The sequence below is a fragment of the Saccostrea echinata genome, unplaced genomic scaffold, assembly GCF_033153115.1.
Source record: "Saccostrea echinata isolate AGI-Se365-2 ecotype Australia unplaced genomic scaffold, CSIRO_AGI_Sech_v1 ptg000009l, whole genome shotgun sequence".
Lineage (NCBI taxonomy): Eukaryota > Metazoa > Mollusca > Bivalvia > Ostreida > Ostreidae > Saccostrea > Saccostrea echinata.
This window is the reverse complement of record NW_026889758.1, coordinates 45694522-45709186: the sequence shown is the minus strand read 5'-3', so window position 1 is coordinate 45709186 and position 14665 is coordinate 45694522.

The following is a 14665-nucleotide window of genomic DNA, read 5'->3' as shown; positions in this document are numbered from 1 at the left end:
ATTTGTGGAAGATAAAGTCGAATAACATGTAATCATTTAGTTTAGGTAATGGCATTGAAAAATAATGACGTTGTCAAGTCTTCCTTGCTACCCCAACTGTGTTATTTGTGTCATTTTGAATTCTTTAGACTAACCTGTAATTCAGGTTCAAAGAAAATAAGCCCCCAAGACACTGATCGAGGTACATGTAACACTAACTGAAATCATGCGCCATTGCTTTATTTTCTTGCTTTTGTACAGTCCCTGAAACGTTCTACTTTCCCATTTTTCCGTTCGCTCACCGTTCGTTCACCGTTCGTTCAGCGTGCGTTCACCGTTCGTTCACCGTGCGTTCACCGTTCGCTCTCCGTTCACAGTTTTGCGTTCAGCGTTCACTGTGCGCTCGCGTTCACCGTTCACAAAGCGTTCACCGTTCGCTCTTCGTTCGTTCACTTTGCGTTCACCTTGCGTTCAGCGTTCACTTATCGTTCAGTCTTTATTGTCATTCGGAACTCGAAGTGAAAGGACTTATCTTTTTTTAAGTAAGGATTTACATGTTTTGAATTTAATAAATAACATATGTGTTTAAAGAATCATGGGAAAAAAATTATCTACAATACTTATTTTTATTATTCTAACTTAGCTTTTAGGTTATTTATAAAATTTATCTGAAAAATAAATGTTGTTATAAGTACATGTATGTACCTATGTAGAACGATGCTGAAAAATTAAATTTAAATACGGGCAATATACAGATACTTCAAGCACTGCAACATTTTGTTGTTATGTTAATGACGACAAATCGTTAATGGATAGGTAATAATCGAAGTCAATTAATTTACCAACTGCAACAAAAATATGAAAATATTTATTTCTATCACATTTTTTTCAAATAATACAGAAATACATGTTAGAAATTGTTCTATAATGATAAACAGTACTGCGGATATCCAGTTAATTAAATATCTTTAGAGCGAATTAAATAGATAGTGTTGTTCAAAAAAAATATTTGTTTAAAATGTAATACATAAAAAAAATTCTACTATACATATATAAAGTCTTTAATTAGAAAGAGGAAAATGCCTTTATAACATTATTATCATTTATATAACCAAGGTGATTCTCCAGTAATGATATTTTTCACCGTAACTTTATATGTGTGTCATTCGATATTATCAAGAGCCCCCCCCCCCTTTCCCCTAAATCGGCTACTTAGTATTTCCAGTACATTTTAATTAACATGTAAAAAGAGGCTTAATGTGTTTTGTAGCACAAAAATTTCAGTCTCAAAACAAACATGCATCTAAACAAAGTCATTAAACAAAAGTAGTTCAAAATATACATGTGCCGGTGGTGATATTTTAAATTGGCAGGGAGTATGTTTCAAACTCAAGCGGCTTAATCATTCCAAGTGTTTATTCCCAATGTATTTTATTCATTTATTTATTTATTTTTTAGAAATGTTGGAATCAGATCTAGAAATGATAAGAAAAAATGTTAAAACCTCTTGGAAAGACTAACACTTTGCCTTCGGTGTGACGAGACTTTCACACCTGCACAGTGTCGAATGATTTTGATTGACAGGTCAAGCACGTGGACTTCGTGTGAACTTGAAGCAAGAAAATAAAAACTGATTAAGACTGTAAAACAAATGGATTTGTAGATAAAAAATGGTTACTTTCACTGCCTGATATATTTAGAAAAAAATTAAGAATTTTTGTTTGATATAGGTACAAACATTTGAGGAAAGGGGGGCTAAAACCGAATCTCTCTCTCTCTCTCTCTCTCTCTCTCTCTCTCTCTCTCTCATTAATCTGTTTAATAAAAATCACGACCGCATATTATTTAAATATCAAGTTGTGAAAATTTAATATATAACAAATAATATGATTGCCTCTTTGTATCATCTTGTCCGAGTATAATCACGGCCGGGAAATGTCTACAGATACATGTAGAAGTCTGCTCAATAAATCATCATAAAAAATAAAACGGACACATAAATATATTGTTGCATTAAAATTTTAAAATACAAGTGTATTTATGCAATACGTCCACATACCTTTGTAAAATATTTTTTTCTCTTTATTTTACACGGAATCGCCTTGTATAGTTGTTATAACCGTTGTAATTCATTCTTTAAGTCCATAGTTTTCTCTACTAGAATCCACATTATTTGTAATGGTTTTATATATCAAATAAGAATAAACATATTTATTTTACAACTAGATTAATTTCATCTGTTATACTACAGCGTTCGGTAACAATTACAATGTTTTACGTCGATAAAAATCGTGTTATTAAAAAGTTAAATTTAAACATCGTACATATGTGCAGAAAATATTGTAAGAAACTAAAATTAATAATTTTACTTAATGTGCATGTATCGTCTTTCTTAGGACAATTGTCATTGATTTGTTTATTTATTCATTTTTTAGCACCAGGAATTAGAATACAATAGAATAGTTTCAATGCAAGGAAAAGATCAGAGGCATTCCGAATAAATCGTTCATCTTGCGTTCACCGTTCGTTCACCGTTCACTTTGCGCTCGCGTTTGCGCTCCGTTCGTGTTCTGCGTTCGCTCACCGTTCACCGTTCACACATCGTTCACCAAGTTGCGTTCAGCGTTCACACATCGTTCACCCACCGTTCGCTCTGCGTTCGTTCACCGTTCGTTCACCGTTCGTTCAGCGTTCGCTCACCGTTCAAGTGGGAAAGTAGAACGTTTCAGGGACTGTAAAAAGTTGCACGGGATACCCGATTTAGCAGAGTCAAGGATACCCTGATATTGGGAACTATACACGATTTCACGGATAAAACCCAATTTCGAGTATTCACTCCAACCTGTTCAATAAATTCATGACCTCCGACAGTCCTGGAGTAACAACAGCTGAACTAGCCTAGATGTTACTTCCTGTAACAGCACAATCCTCCTTATTTCTCCCAGCGAACTGGAGAAAAAAGTCTTTGTTACCTCGTAACCAATATCTAAATCAATGATAAATTTATACCATGTACATGTAGTTATCTTTGATACAAAAACTGACAAAAAGAGTAGACCAAGTCCACTCTCGAAGGCAAATGGAAGTACACTGACGTATTGGGCTCGAAGTATACACATCTCATTTGATTCCTGAAGTGTTGTGACATAATAAAAATACTAGTATATGGAAATTACAATCTGCTCAAGAACCAAATGAAGACCGCATAATAAATACAGTTGAACTACAGTATCTCAAACACTGATATCTCTAATACTATGGATAGTCGAAGTGATTTGGAAGTCCCAACCACTTATTCTCTTTGTATTTTACCACTGATATCTTAAATTCTCGGATATCTCAATAAAAATTTTCAGTGCCATTGAGTTTGAGATAACAAATTGACTGACTGTTCCTTAGGGCTATTTTCAGACAGATAGACACTCTAATTGAACAGTAATAATATACCAATGTGTTTAAAAAATATTTAGAGTAAGATTTTTTCTTTTTATTTAAACTTTAAATTTTATTTAAACTCCTAGTGAACGTTTGTTATTTTTAAAGCGCTCAATGTATAGGGCTAATGCGTGACTACGCCAACCACTCTGGTCCATACTCCATGATTGCACTAAATTTTGAAAACATTAAATCATGCACACATACAGTATAAAATGTTTCCTTTCATTACAGTCTCTGTGAAGGTTAAATCAGTCCAACTAACAAATGCTTGACTAAATAATTCAAAAATGGTGATCATTACATCAACTTTGTTGGGGATTAAGGTATTCAATGTATAACGACCATATTTTGTACCTCATGAATGTGTAACCGTATTTGATCGTATTAAAGTACTTCTTTTATTTCTCAAATAAACTCGTTAAATAACACACATTTTCTTTATGAATAATAGTACTTCGCGTTTTATACCAACTTCTTATTAACCAATTAATAAACCTTTTGTATCTCAAATAGTCACGAAAGTGACTTACTAACCCAAGAATTTTAATAACAAGAGTTTGCAAATTAACAAGTATTTATTATGGCAACAATTGTGTTTAATTCAGCACCAAAAATATTTACATTTATATATTTACAACGAAAACTGATGTACTAACGACCTTCCTATATACTTATGGGCCTCAATAAAAAATATTGCCTACCTAACAGATGTACGAAGTCCAGAGCCCGTTCTACCCAATGCTAAGTCCGAAGAAAAGTGACCCATCCCTGCACGAAAAATCTACTATGCCTAACTTAACCGGTTTACCAAAAATAGAAATAAGGAACTGGAAATTAACAATAAAATGACGTATAAATAAGGAAAACAAAAAGGACAACTTAAACGAATGAACGAGACAATTCATTACCAAGAATTTTGAACGGGACAGGGACAGAGACCGGGATCCACCCCGATTATCAGAAAGTGAGCTGGCACGAACCTTTGAGAAGGTTCCAAACCAACTGAAGTATACATGAAATACTGGACTTTAAATACACCGCGATCTGAAGGTGTGTCTCTCTTATCCAATCAAAATCTACGTTCTATGTATAACCCAGACAAGGACGTTTTCCAAATCATTGTATAAAGCTAGAAAGTTTCCGAATGTATAATAAACGATCTTAACCAATCCAAGTTATCGTTATTTACTAGCTCAGTAAAATCCAATCCTATCACACTCCCCCCACCTCAAAACCGAAATATCTTAAAAAGATATTGAGGGTAAAATGTGTAGGACATCTCAAAAATATTTTGCTAGTACATTTACAATAGTTCAGAATTCAAATTTTCTTCACTTTAAATTCACATTCAATAAATTTTATTCATTAAATTCAAGTAACAGTTAATAAGATAAATGTTCACTGGTTTCACTGTTTGGGGATCGCTGCTGGATCGGATCATCATGGAATCCAAGACGGTGGTTCAAAACACACAACGGTAGGAAAAGTGGGACATCTCTTTCAAATATTTTAGAACACTATTTTAAACATTCACAACATTTCTTATCTGATTTCACAAAATAACTTCACATCACGAATTTTGCACATAACAAATCGCACAACATTAAATTCTTGAGCCATCCTCCGTGAATAACTGGCTTGTCGAGAACTCCAAGTGATTCCTCCAATAATGAACAATGATCCGTTGATCTTTTTTTCGAACAATGTGTAACTCTTGAACTTCCTCCTGTAGATATTTGCCATGAGTCTCGTTGGAGATCATCAACTTCAATACAAGTACATATACTTGTCCAAAACGTCCATACTAAATAGACAAAAGAAAAGATTAAGTTATATGCATAAAATCCAAGAAAAATTATAACTTAAATAAAATTAAAGCAGACTACTAATGCTGTCACAGATATTATGAGTACATTCGAGTTGCAGCCCCAGTCCCTACAGCCTCCCGCAATAAGAAACTAACCTCGTTGCGTTTTAGTATTGGATACCTTGCAATAAGTGTACCCCTGTAGTTCGGCAGAGCCACAACCCCCTCCTGCAGCAGGAAACTAACCCCACTGCATTTTAGCATTTCGAAATGTAAACATAACATTGGGCCGAATATAGATTCTTAAATTATAAAAGCTTATCACATCGCATGACAAGGGTAGTACAATATTTAAATCCACAATAAAACCCTAATCCCGCAGTATTGGCAGCTAATCCCGCAGTATTAGCTCTATATTGTACTTTCACCTATTTACAGGCCAATTCACATTTCATGAAATGACTCGAACCATATTCTAAGTAAAATTTATCATTATTAATTCATCGAGAACATAAAGCAACAGTATTGAATACTGTCTTGTCAAGATGTAAAATTTCTCTCATTAATCCTGACAAATTTCATTGATTTTGTCATTTTAACCGATAATTAAATAAACTAAAAATAATATATGTATAAACCAATTTTTATAAAAAGTAGTCGATGCTTTCTAAGTTATTAAAGAAATCGGCAAATAATGAAAGCTTACTTTTACTACTACAAATTCAAAGTAATCTTAGTGCCAAAGTACTACATATAGTTGGGTTAACATCGAGAATAACCTTTGCTGCACCAGGCAGTAAGCATGACTGTTGTTAAGCCAAAATATATGCAATAAAAATAAATTACATCTACTTAGGGGACACAAAAAGTTTAGGTGTAAACAACTTTTAAATTAAATATATTTCAGTTAACGTCTGAATTCCTTTTCAGCATGACAGCGAACGTTAAGTCAAACATAATTAATATTTAAAATCATGGAGAATATTTTTCTGGTGGTCTTATTTTTTTCCCAAATTTTGAAAACGTTTCGAAATTTTGAGGCGTTAAGGTCCTATAATGATCACCGGGCCCCGCCCCCGTCTCGTTCAAAGGTAAATTGCTTTCACTTAACGGTGGGGAGTTTGGTTGGGATACATTATCCTCTAAATCTAACCAGTTTTCAACATTTTCACCCTGGTAAGGTTTTAAATGGTCAACATGTACAATAATGGAATTACTTTGGGGGTTGAGTTTGATCTTATATGTGACCTCACTTAATTTTTCTAAAACTGTGTATGGTCCAATCCATCCAAGACCCAATTTCAGGTTTGCTCTAGGGGGGTACCATCTTAAAACTAAATCCCCTCTTTTAAAACTTCTAGGATTTAAACCTCGATCATAATATTTCTTTTGATGAATAGCGGCCTTTCCCATTTTTGATTTAGCTAATTCAAATGCTTTATTCATTGCATATTTCACCCATTCAACATACTGTATAGGACAAGGGGAAGATAACTCTGATGGTTTTGTACCTGTCATAAGATCAATAGGAAAATTAACTTCTCTACCCAGCATTAATAGATTAGGGGAGCAGTCAGTACTATCATGAATTGTAGCTCGGTATGCCATGAGAACAAAGGGCAAATGGTCGTCCCAATTATTTCTACTATCATTAACTAAAAATGACAACATTTTTTGTAACGTAGCATTGAAACGTTCTACAAGTCCAGAAGATTGTGGTCTATAGGCACAACTATGTGTCTTTTCAATACCAAGTTTTTCACAAACAGATTTAAAAAGTTCACTTTCAAATTCTCTACCTTGATCTGTGTGTATTTGTTTTGGGGCACCAAATTTACAAAAAAATTCTGTTACAATTTTGTCAGCTACAGTAAGAGCAGTATGATTTGGAACCGCGTAAGCTTCTACCCATTTTGTAAAATAATCTGACAAAACGATGATGTATTCATTACCATTTTCAGTTATGGGTCAAGGGCCTACAATATCAATTCCTATTTTGTCTAAAGGTGCGCCCACCTCAGATTGTTGTAATGGGGACTTAGTAAATCCAGGTCCAGGCTTACCCCTTGCACAAGTATCACATTGTCTACACCATCTACCAATATCAGAATTCATTCCCATCCAGTAAAATCTTTCTTTAATTGACTTAACTGTTCTATCCCTACCAAGATGACCTGCATATTTTCGGCAGTGTAATTCCTCAAAGATTGTTTTTCGTACTGATGAAGGAGCTACCAATAATAGTTTTAAATTGTCTTGTTCATGCCATTTATATTTTAACAGATTGTCTTCTATAACAAATAAATCCCATTTTGCAACAAGAGCTCTGATATTACTGTTGTAACCTTCAATAGTTTTCTTTTCTGGTTTTGTTGAAAAAGTTTCTTTCAAAATTATGAATTGAGATAGAATAGGATCATTTTTCTGCATTTTAATAAGATCCTCACGTGTCCATGATTCTAACCAATTTGAATGTAAAACTGATTCATTCTGATCATGCAAGTCATTTTGAATTGAGTCTACTGCAGACAATGATATGTTATCATTCTCCTCTGCAATTGTAGCTACACGATCAGATGAGGTATTTACAGTGCAACCTTGATTTTCAGTAAAATGTTCATTTGATCTTGATTCTAATTCTCTCTGATCATGTAAGTCATTTTGAATTGAGTCTACTGCAGACAATGATATGTTATCATTCTCCTCTGCAATTGTAGCTACACGACCAGATGAATATACAGAACAACCAGGACAATCAGGACGTTGACAATATCTGTAAGGCCTACGAGACAAACTATCGGCGTTTCCATGCAAGGTACCTTTTCTATGTTGAATTTCGTAATCATATGTTTCTAACAAAGATATCCATCTTGCTAGCATGCCCTCGGGATTTTTAAAATTTTTCAACCAAATGAGCGATGCATGATCTGTTCTAATCAAAAATTTGTTTCCATACAAAAAATGCTTGAAATGTTTGACAAAAGTAATTACAGCATAGAGTTCTCTGTAGGTTGTACAATAATTCTGTTGGGTTTTTGACAAAGTTTTACTAGCATAAGCAATGACTTTTTCAATTTCTTGACCATTTTCAGTTTGAATTTGAGAAAGAACTGCACCAATTCCGTGTAAACTAGCATCTGTATCTAAAATAAATTTTCCATTCTTTTGCGGATAACATAAAATGGGGGCTGATACTAGTTTTTCTTTCAGTTTTTCAAATGATTTTTGGCATTCTTTATCCCAAGAAAACTTTTTATTTTTCCGAGTAAGGTTTGTTAATGGGGAAGCAACTTCAGAAAAATTATCAATGAACTTTCTGTAATACCCTGCGAGCCCAAGAAAACTTTTAATTTCTGAAACATTTGTTGGAATAGGCCAATCGGAAACACACTTTACTTTCTCTGGATTACATCTAATCCCTTGTTCAGATACAATGTGACCTAAGAATAGAACCTCAGTTTGAAATAAAATACATTTCTTAGGCTTCAAAATCAAATTTGTATCTCGAAGTCTATCAAAAACAAGTTTCAAACTATGAAGTGTCTTATCAAAGGTTTTCCCAAATACTATGATGTCATCTAAGTAACAAAGGCAGTGTTCCCATTGAAGACCACTTAACATTAGTTCCATAAGTCTTTCAAAGCATGCAGGTGCATTAGACAAGCCAAAAGGAGTAACTTTAAATTGAAAAAGTCCTCTATGAGATGCAAAAGCTGTTTTTTCCCTGTCTTTTATTTCAACTTCCTGTTGCCAATAGCCTGATGCTAAGTCAAGAGTGCACATGTACTTAGAACCTGATAGAGCCTCTAAACATTCATCTGATCTGGGAAGGGGATATGCATCTTTTTTGACTACAGTGTTTAATTTCCTATAATCAATACAAAAGCGCGTTGTTCCATCTTTTTTAGTTACTAATAAAATAGGACTTGCCCAGGGCCCAGAACTAGGTTCAATAATGTCGTCTTTAAGCATTTTGTCAATTTCAGTATCTACTGTTTGTTTTTGATGAATAGATAGTCGTCTGGGGGGTAGTTTGATGGGATGAGCATTACCCGTATTGATTGAATGTTTCACTAAACCTGTCCGACCTAATTTACCATCAGGACCCATGAATATGTCTTGATAAGAAATTAATAATTTCTCTACTTCCTGTACTTGATTTTGATCAAGATCTTTTGAAATGTTATCAAGAATTGGTCTTAAATGTTCTGGAAAATCTGAATCAGATGAACAATTGGGGACTTTCTGAATTACATTTACACAAGTTTTCTGATGTATATTTTTAATGGATTCAACTGTACCTAAAACTGTCCCCGTACAAATTGTAACAGGATCTTTTGTGACATTTATGAATGACAAAGGCAACTCACTTCTATTTGTTTGAAAAAGTGCTCTTGAAACTAAACCACCCATTTTCTGAAATTGTTTGTAAGGCTCAAATACCATGTTTTCTGTATTTTCTGTCAAAAATGTTTCTAATTTCCCATTTAAAAATACTTGACTTTTGGGTGGAATAACCGTGGTTTCTTTTATGCTGATTTTAGCTACATTTTGATTTTCATGCTTGAAAAGTTTGATAAATTTGTTTTGTATTTGTAAACAGAATTTTGAGACATGAATGGCAATGTCATATTTCTCTAGAAAATTAAACCCTAGAATTCCATGCAATTCATTTATGTCTGCAACTATCAATTCTTGAGTGAAATCTATGTCTCCAAGCATAAATGAAAAACAACTTTTGCCGTAAGTTTTGATGGTTCCACCATCAGCAGTTGTCAATGTATTGAATACATTCTCCAACTCTTTAGGTGAATTTTCTAAAGTTTGAAATATTTTTGATGACAGAATACTAACTGCTGAACCTGTATCAATCAAGAATCTAGCAATGACACCATTGATTTTCACTTCGGCAAAGAGACATGATTCTGTAATGCTATTTAATTGTATTGTAGGCCTAGGAATATCTTGAAATTGGGTCTGGGTTGAACTTTCGGCCCCAAGAACAACCCCTTCTAGTTTAACGAATTGTGTTTGTTTTCTGAATGTTGTTTCTTTGTGTTTTCAGGGCAATGGAATGAAAAGTGACCTTTGTTCCTACAATTGAAACATTCTACATCAGGAGAAGTTCCATAAGAACCTGAACCTCTATCTCTGTCACGAAAATTTCCGCGTTCCCTCCCTCTTACTGAAAATTGGCCATAATTGGAAGAGCTTGCTGAGTGCTGATGTTTAGAAATTTTCATGTTTTCAATCATGGACTCTAAATTTGAAATTTTCTCCAAACACCCTTGCATTGTTTGTACTAATTTATTAATATCTGATTTTTCTTGTTCATTGTTGTTTGACAAATTTTTCTCTTTTGTTGTTTTAGAAGAAACTGACCTAACACCTGTTTGTTCATATTCATTTGTTTCTTTTGGTTTCATTAGGGGCACTTGAGAACCCTCAAAAGCTTCATATTCTGTTGCTAATGCAATGGCAGAGTCCAGAGTTTTAGGATGGTTTAATGATACATGTTTTCTCAAATCTAACGTGCCAAGGCCATTGATGAATTGTTCAATTACATTTATTTCTCTGAATTGATGGGGCACTTCAGGGTAAGCGAGACAACTCAGTCTCCTTAAAGCATAGCCAAAATCAGAGGGAGATTCGTGTTTTAGCCTACGCCTATTTCTAAATTCTGAGCGATATGAAAACTCCCTTTCAACCGGAGAAAATCTACTTGACAGGATAGATTTTAATGCTTCAAAATTGTTCAACTCATTGTAGGTCAAATCTCCCAACATTTTTTGTGCAGAACCCCGCAAACACATGACCAATTGTTGGGCTCTTTCATGGGGGGACCAATTATTCCATGAGGACACATGTTCAAATTGCACAATGAAATCTTGCCAGTCAACACTTTTTCCATCAAATTTATCAGGTTCTTTTTCACGCCTTGTCATTAATGATGATCTACGAACTGGCACTTCGGGTGCTTGATAAAGAGAATCACTTGCTCTAGAATCACTAGAAGACCTTGATTGAGAAAGGGGGGTACTGGTAGAATTGTAAGACGTGTGAGATGACTGAAAAAGGGGGCTATTTATTGTAGAATAGCTAGGTACGTTTGAGTAATAATTACTCGCGTTACCTGAATGAACAAAAGTCTGGTTTGGTGTAACACTTGTAGTGTAGATTGGAACACTTGAAGGGGGCTCATTTCCAAGCAAATAATCTGAAACTGTCGTAGAAATATTATTTCTGCGTGTAGATTCTTGAGAAGGTGAAATGAAAACGCTGTCATTAATTGTATCGTCATATTGACGTCGCAAAGTCATTCTATCTAACAAACGTTTGCATGGGGAAGGTGGGGAATTGTGACCCTCTGTGTCTGAAAGCATGTTATTGTCACGCATGAAAAGAACCCTCTCAGGTGTTTGACTTAAATCGTAACCACCACTCGCGCCCTCGCTCGTGCGTGGCTGACTAGTGACCATGGGTTCACTCCAAGTTACCCGTGATTTTTGTTTTGTCTTATTTGATAACATTGTTGTGAACAGAAATACTGACAAAAAAATTACAATATTAAACACAGTTTTATTTTTTCAATTATCAATAACCCAGGTTCGTCCCTGGAAGGTTAAATACTATCAAAAATAATAATAATAACCTTCAATTCCAAGGACCGTCACGGCACCAATGTAACCGTATTTGATCGTATGAAAATACCTCTTTATTTCAAATTAATTCGTTAAATAACACACATTTTCTTTATGAATAATAGTACTTCGCGTTTTATACCAACTTCTTATTAACCAATTAATAAACCTTTTGTATCTCAAATAGTCACGAAAGTGACTTACTAACCCAAGAATTTTAATAACAAGAGTTTGCAAATTAACAAGTATTTATTATGGCAACAATTGTGTTTAATTAACAGCACAAAAATATTTACATTTATATATTTACAACGAAAACTGATGTACTAACGACCTTCCTATATACTTATGGGCCTCAATAAAAAATATTGCCTACCTAACAGATGTACGAAGTCCAGAGCCCGTTCTACCCAATGCTAAGTCCGAAGAAAAGTGACCCACCCCTGCACGAAAAATCTACTATGCCTAACTTAACCGGTTTACCAAAAATAGAAATAAGGAACTGGAAATTAACAATAAAATGACGTATAAATAAGGAAAACAAAAAGGACAACTTAAACAAATGAACGAGACAATTCATTACCAAGAATTTTGAACGGGACAGGGACAGAGACCGGGATCCACCCCGATTATCAGAAAGTGAGCTGGCACGAACCTTTGAGAAGGTTCCAAACCAACTGAAGTATACATGAAATACTGGACTTTAAATACACCGCGATCTGAAGGTGTGTCTCTCTTATCCAATCAAAATCTACGTTCTATGTATAACCCAGACAAGGACGTTTCCCAAATCATTGTATAAAGCTAGAAAGTTTCCGAATGTATAATAAACGATCTTAACCAATCCAAGTTATCGTTATTTACTAGCTCAGTAAAATCCAATCCTATCACAAATGAATGGTCCGAAATGATTAATCATGGTAGCATTTTGAAGGTGTTATGAAATAAACATGCTCCACCAAAGGAATTTACATAAATTTAATTATTGTCCAATTTATTACACCTTAAATTTTACATTGACGTCTATGGACAGCGCATATTTTATTAAGATATTGTAAAAAGTAATGTGAACTTCATACAAATCTCTTGGTGAAAATATGCATAAACTCTCTTTTTATTAAAATATTAAATAAAATGAATCATTTACCACAGATATTTTGACAAAATCAAAATTTTCTTCTTTTCTTAAAGGGCAGATAACTCTTGAAAAACTTTTCAGGTGCAAAATGATCAGCTTCTCATTTGTTATCAGTCATGTGAATTTGGTTCATTTAACTTTCATCGTTATCTAGCAATGCATTTTTAACTAGTTTAAAACGATTCAAAATTGTTCAAAATCCCTTCGTTATACATTGAATACCTTAAAAAGTTTTTAAAAATCCCTAAGAAATCACATCTAGATCAATTTTTTCTGAATAACTTTGAAAAATACATAATTTTTGTAAGGTTAAAAATAAGTTCAAGAAAAAATGACCATTAAAATTAACTTATATGCACCTTAATTAATCTCTAGAGCATATCCTTTCATACACATTTTTTAAAAACACTTTCAATGTTCCAGTTCCAGAGAAAATTTCATATTTAAACCACATATTTATAATATGGGAAATTGGTGACAGTGATGGAAGGACAATTACAGGAAATGGCCTAGACAGAGTGGGATAGCAACAAAACCCGATCTTCCTTTGGAAATTTCAAATTACCAAAAATAGTCAAGAACCCATTCTGATCCCCCACCCTCAATCCCCACTCAAAAAAATTGGGTACTATAATGGAATCTTTTTTGTCTTATTACTTACTGGAATCTCCACCACATAGTTGCTGTGCCACCTGGGAGGGCGTCGGATCCTTTCAGACCTTCTAAGCTCCATTCTACAATTACAAAATAAAATTAATTACACAAGAAATTGTTTCTTCGATTTCAGAATATATAATCTAGCATCAAACCTCAAGAGTATACTTTTCTCTGTGTGTGTGTGTGTGTGTGTGGGGGGGGGGGGGGAATTCTTCTCTAGAGCCCGTTGACATTGATGGATTAGATTTATTTTCATTTTATTCCAGAACATTATGTAGACCCCTCTATCTTAATAAATATGTTTAACTTGTTTTTGCAATTTCATGCGACTGTATGTTCATATGGTAAAAGTTCCTAATTTAGCGTAAAGGAAAAGATAATTTTATACAACTCACAGAGTCAAAGCAGCTCGTTTCTATCAAAGAAAACCACGAAGGTTAAATTCCTCCTGAAAACTTTATTGTGGGCACATTTTAGTCCCAGGATTATCATTTAAGCAAAGTAAATTTACACTATTTAGTAATTTTTATCAATTTGACAAACTGTTCATATGCTATCCGGAAGAAGCTTCTTAATAGAGTGACCATGTTCACGACTATGCTTTAATAACGTGAATTTTGATGGCTAGGACAAGAATTTAAGCAACCAATATATGAGACAGAAGCTTAACAATTTTTTTTTCCTTTCAATAAAATAGCTTCATACTTTTTAGCTCATATTTAGATATAGATTAAAACTATTTTGTTCATTATACATTTACTTTGAACATTAATCCCAAAAGGCGCACTGAGAGGTATCAATTTGGTCCATAATTGCTAGATTTGGAATACGTACAACGCAGGAAATTAGAAAAAAAAATTAAAGTAAAATGATCCTTAATATGACAAGGTGAAGATAGCGAACAGTAAACGATCTTATATATTTGATATATCAAAGTTTAAATGCTAATAAAACACCCATTTCAATTTCTTTGCTAGAAAATTAATATTTTTGACGTTTCAGAGA